The sequence below is a fragment of the Corvus brachyrhynchos genome, unplaced genomic scaffold (assembly GCF_000691975.1).
Source record: "Corvus brachyrhynchos isolate BGI_N302 unplaced genomic scaffold, ASM69197v1 scaffold103, whole genome shotgun sequence".
Classification (NCBI taxonomy): domain Eukaryota; kingdom Metazoa; phylum Chordata; class Aves; order Passeriformes; family Corvidae; genus Corvus; species Corvus brachyrhynchos.
The window spans coordinates 6,445,135-6,451,149 of record NW_008237436.1 but is presented as its reverse complement, the minus strand read 5'-3'; the positions used below and the strand labels follow the sequence as shown (position 1 = coordinate 6,451,149).

Below are 6,015 nucleotides of genomic sequence, written 5' to 3'. Positions count from 1 at the left end.
GCCCGCTGGGAGCCGTTGCGTAAGGTGCCATGAAGTCAGGGCCCGGGTTTGGTGGGGGGTTTTGAGGTGTCTGTCTGGAACTAGTATTTTACTAGACATTTTAGGCGCATAAAGCGTCCCAAGAAAGCCCCCGCTGAGATCAGGATCCCTAACCGGGCTTCTTTGTTCCGGTTACAAGGGCATCTTTCATCACTGTGGCATGCTGCCAGCATCATCACAAAAGATACCGTTGCTTCTCAAAATGTCCGGTAAATCGAGGCTAAAAAAAGAAATAGAGGAAAGATTAATCAATGTAGCACTTACAGCACATCACCTTTCTGTGCAAAACATTTGCAGCCATGAGAATTTAACTACTAAGGACAGGCAAAGAGGAAATGTAATTTAATAGGAAAAAAAAATAGCTAAGACAGCACCTCTCAGTCTTTACACATGCTGGTCTTAACCAGGCGTAGCTAGAAGCAGTTGCCACATCTTAAGGGGTTGCTTTCTCTACCAGGTGAACTTCAATGTAGAATGGTTTAAGTGAGGCAGAATCACCACAGGACAAGGATATATTGAGTTTTGGGAAGATCTACTGCAAAAGAAATGGTCTCCCTATCTTAAAGATCTTCGACAAACATCCCCAGGTCTGTATCTAAACTACTTGACCATGTAGAGTTGGGTAGCACACATGATGGGTAATTTGGGTGTTATTTCAAAGATCATAATTAATGCTAAAACCTATGAATCTCGCTGTACTTGTCTCACTGTATGTGTCCTCACATATAGTATGGAAAGCGATACTTTCCAGCTACAACTTCACAAAATGTTAGAAATAGAACTATTTTGACAAACCACTTTGCACTTCCTGAACTCAAAGTAGTCCAGAACTGTGGCATTTTACACTGATTGAACTGAATGCATCATAGCCCACTGGAGATGTGTGCTTTGGGACAGGACTGCTGGCCACAGATGTTTCTTGCCTGTGAGAAGCTTTTACTCATGGATTTTATCACTCTTGGAGAAGTGGCCCAAGAGCTTTGTGAATGAAATCATCCAGTAAGGGCAATGCCCAGTGCTGGCATGCCAGCATGCCTTTCCCGTTTTAAGATCATGACATGGAGCTGGTTATATTAATGAACATCATTTTCTCCCTCAGCTTGCTCTTTCTCCTCTCCACAAATTATTATCTGTTGTGGTCAGTATCTTTGTACCAGGAGGAATTGCCTGGGGAACAGGGAATCACTTCACATATATTGTTAGCTAGTAGACAAATTAAAGTGACGTTCACTTTGGGTTCGAGCTGTCAGCTCAAAGTCAAAGAAAGTGCTCCCAAAAAAGGACCAAAAAATGAATGACAACTCCTGGATTCATGTTTACTTTTTCATCAGAAATTAGCCTTCAGGTGAACTGTGCTTACAGTACATGTAAAGTATTGTGGACTGTAAGCCATCAGCCCTGTCAGCCTGAGAGCCCATGTGGCAGCTGAGTGCTCTTGTTCCTTCACATGCACTGCACTTACTTTCACCTCTGCGCACTCAATGTTCTCGAAGAGTGTGCCAGCTAGAACACCATCTGCCTTGCAGCTACCAGGACTACTCACTCACTTGACTGCTGGAGTGCCTCAAGGAGATTTAATTACCCAGCCCACACCTCAACAAGCCTGAGCTGTATCCCCATGGAAGGCACTCCCTGAGCATTAATGACCAGGCATTTCAATAAAGCTTACTGGCATGGAAGAAACAAAACATCTTTGCCCCTGCTCAGACTGAGGGCCTCAGAGGAGACCTGTCTGCAAAATCTGTCTCAAGTCACAAGTGGATATAATTATACACTGCAGTCTAAGGGGAAGCTGAGGGGAGCAAGTGGACTGCGAAAGTGTCCAAGGAAACCAAGTGTGCAGGATAATCTTGGTAACTGAGAAAGAACCTGAGTCCTGCTCAGCAGGCTTAAGAGTGGGGCCTGCAGGAAAACTAAGTGTGCAGTCCAGAGCAGTTGGTTGTGTTTCTGAAAGCTCACGTTCATTAGTAACCAGCTGACAAGCTCTGGATTAGCCCTGAGCTTTGAGGAAAGAAGCAGCTCATTCCGCTGTGCAGGACTCACCTTTGTCATTTTGTTATGCAATGCCTGTCTTTGTCATCGCGCTGATGTGCACTAAATTGTGTATTATCGGACCATGAGTCATGGCGGTATTATTCCCTGGGGTCTGTCATAATGGCTCCATGGTTTGAATGATGTACCAAAAAAAAAGCAGTTGGTATTTTTCAAATTACAATGTGCTCACTTTTCTAGTATTTATAGCAATGTACTTTCAAAGAGCTCAGTATTCATAATAATTATTTCAATGTAATAAATAAAGCAAAGGCAGGAAGAATGGTCCTGTAGTTAATGTGCCAGACTGGGAGACAGGATATCTTTATTCTATTTTTGACTGTGCCAGATGCCGTCTGGGACCTTAGAGAGAGATTGTTAAACCTGAATTTCCAAAAAGATGCATCCTCTGCTCCAATTACTAATGTTATACACAGAGATTGGTTCTGGGAAAAAAAAAAGGAAAGAAACACACATTACTCAGAATTTATTAGTGTAGTGGAAAACGTAACAGTCTCATCAAAGGTGAGAGCTAATTATTACCGAAAAAGAAAGAAAAAAAGAAAGAAATTAAAGAATGCTACTACTACTTCTGAAAGAAAAAATCAGAAATAATAAACCATTTTGGTTTTTTGTAGACACACTCTCCTGTCTGCCTTTTTTTTTGGTGTGGTGCTTACCCTTCCACTGCCCCTCTGGGACCAATGGTCGACAGTGCTGGCCTTTGTAAAGCAGTGGGTGTTGGGGCTGCAGCTAGTCATCGGTGTTTTCCCAACAAATTCTTTGCTGAGAAAAGCAAAGAACTGTTATGGGGCTATTTTTGTGTGGTTTTTAAAATGACTTCACACCTTGCTCTTTATCCATTTGTATACTGCTCCACTTTACATCCATTTGTATTATATGGGATGCCATTTATGTATGTTACATATTTGTTCTTTGTGTAATCCCTCAACTCTCTTTGTCCACTTCCCAGGTCTGCACTGCTTTAGCTGACTACTGATGAGCTCTTTGTAGCTGCAAGTTCTCTACTGCCAAGGATGTGCTCCTTTTTTTATCATCCCATGCCTCTTCTACAGTGTCCTGGGAGACCACTCTCAGGGGACTCTGCTGTCATACCAGGCCTGTATTCCGCCATATATTATTATGTTATGCATCATTATGTTAGTTATAAAAGATGTTATACATCATTATGTTAGTTATAAATATCTCATTCTCCACAGTAGAACTTCTTGTCACTCTCCATATAAAAGCCACAGTGGCGCCATACAAAGTTAAACAAAAGTAAAACAGTTAGACATAGCTACCTACCCATTAGAGACATTGGTGTTGCAACTAAGTAAAAGAAAGCCACAGACAGGTCAATAAAAGCTCAGGCAAAATGAGGCTCAGTCCCAAGGCCTTGCAAAGTCAGTACAAAGCCTGTGGCCTCCTGCCAGCAGTGGTGGTATCAGGCTACAGGATGAGAATAATTGCATGCAAGTTCTGCTTGTCTAACTCTTCTTGTCTTAAAAAAAAAATAAAAGAAAAACAACATAATAGACTCTCTTGCTCTTAAACCAAATCTTTGTGCTGTGGTGCTTTGTCCTTGTTTACATGCACAGGATCAAAATGAGCATGATGCAGATAATATGCTGAGCTACAGGGGAGGTGTCTGTCACTCATCATGACATTTTTTAAAAGGTCAAAAAAAAAAGTCAAAAAGTCAGGACTTGCTGTTTCTAGATTGATAGAGAAAGTGTGCTTGGCATCATTCAGCTCAGGAAAATAAGTGAAATAACTTAAGGATCTTCTTTGCAGAGATGCTGCTATCTATAGACAGACACAGGATGTGACCATAAATATGTGGACATGCGGCAATGCATGCATGGCCCACCCGAAATCTCCTAAGGGAGCTGGAGTCTCCTATACTTTATAGAGCAGAAGGGGCTTAACAATAACACTCCTCTTACAGTTAACCATACCCACAGATTTAACTTGAAGGTGGAAAAAAAATATGATGAATTGCACAGTCAGTGGCTGCATGGGAGAGGGGTGGAGGGGGAGGGTAAACCATTACCTATAAGTGCCATGGGAGAAAAAAGATTAAAAATTTGGAAATGTAGGCAACTTGATTAGTTACATGCCATTCAGGTTTTTCAGGTTTTTGAAAAAAGACACATGTAAATAAAATTGCGATGAGTACAATAATCATATTGATATGCTGGAAACTGAAATTTGTACTCATAGCAGGAGGTGATCTGTGATTTGCCCGAAAATTACTGAAAAACTTAAAAATACTGAACCCATTCTATTTTGGCACTTGTGACAATAAATAAAGAAAATAGTGAAACTGAATAAAGAAAAATAATGTATTTTTTCTAGTACACTCAAGACTAAGAACTTGTTATGACAACTTCTTCATACCTGCAAGTTAGTTCAGGAGACAAACTGTGCTTGCAGTACAGTTTTACTTTACCAGAATAACTCCAAGTTTGTATGGTTTTAAAGATATATTTGAAATGCAGTAAGCTAAATTGGAACCAGTGATTTTTATTCCATGGCAATGGTGTCAACAGAAAGAATTCGTCAGGCTGGAAATTGATGGAAAGCTCTGTGTAGAATAACCCTTACAAATGCTTTGCACAGGAAAGACATATGGTACAGTAGACCATAGTTTGGACCTTAACTTACATGGACCCAAGTTAGTAATTAGCTAGTAATGAAGAAAAATAATGTATTCTTAAGCAAAGAAGAATAATACTGAAGAAATTTAAAGTTTAATGAAGAAATCATAGTGATGCCATGAGGATTTTTGCCTTTTCTTTTATTCCCCTGTTGTGCCTTTTTGCGGCTTCTGTATTCCTGGTGCTTTTTGCCTACATTCTTGGACTTGTTTGTTGGGCTGGGAGACTGAACGTTTTGGAGGCTTCGTGGCTGGGGGTTGGTGAGCCCCGGACCCCGGGGTCCTCTCCAGAGCATATTCTGTGAACCAGGATGGAGCCATCCAGGGGAGGGTTCCTTGGGGAGGGGGGCTCGCTTGGGCCTCTCATTGGGGAATCTTTGGTGGATATGCTGAGTAGAACCTATAATGTTATACCCAATGCTGGGGCCGGGGGGGGGGGGGGGTGGTGGAGGGGGGCAAAGACAGACACAGAGATAGACTCGGCGGGGTGCATCTCGATGCACATGACCTGGACGTGTACACCTAAGGATCCTTAAAATAAATACCAAGGTAAAATCCCTTTTCCCCTTCTAACCGTGTATGACTCTTGATTTTAAGTCCAAGAAAAGGCATCAATAAAATCATAAAATGGCTTGGGTTGGAAGGGACCTTACAGATCACCTTGTCCCACCCCCCTGCCATGGGCAGAGACACCTTCCACTAGACCAGGTTGCTCAGAACCCTGTCCAACCTGGCCTTGAACACTTCCAGGGATGGGGCATCCACAGCTTCTCTGAGGAACCTGTTCCAGAGCCTCACCACCATCACGGTAAAGAATTCCTTCCCAATATCTAATCTAAACCTGCCCTCTGTCAGTTTAAAGTCATTCCCCCTTGCCCTGCCACTCCTGTCCCTGTAACAAGTCCCTCCCCAGCTCTCTGGTCAGCCCCCTTCAGGTACTGGAAGGTGCTATAAGGTCTCTCTGGAGCCTTCTATCTCCAGGCTGAACAGCCCTCTCAGCCGTCTTCATAGGAAGTGCTTTAAGATAAGATTGATTTCCAGAATGTAAATAGTTCTCAAAATGCATGAGGTGCATTTTCATTATTTTGATTCACTTCTCTGACCCACAGCTAGATTGCTGGCTAATGTGAGTCCAATATTCTCTGGCTTTGTAATCAATGAGATTGGTGCAAAGGGAATCCAAGGCAGGCATAAAATGCTGCCATACTGATTTGGTGGCACTCACTTTGTACAGTTGTAAACAAATGCAGAAAAGCAAAAGTTAGTCCCAAGGAGATGTGCTC

General features: G+C 42.2%; 1 long non-coding RNA gene across 1 annotated transcript in view; it reads left to right on the top strand.

Annotated features, from left to right (window-relative positions):
• LOC108446013 overlaps positions 1-3,606 on the top strand; it is a 4,322-nt gene extending 716 nt beyond the window's left edge. The window contains exons 2-3 of the long non-coding RNA XR_001861121.1: positions 497-626; positions 3,044-3,606. This is a non-coding gene — a long non-coding RNA (uncharacterized LOC108446013). The remainder of the gene's footprint in view (positions 1-496; positions 627-3,043) is intronic.
• Positions 3,607-6,015: the final 2,409 nt, after the last annotated feature.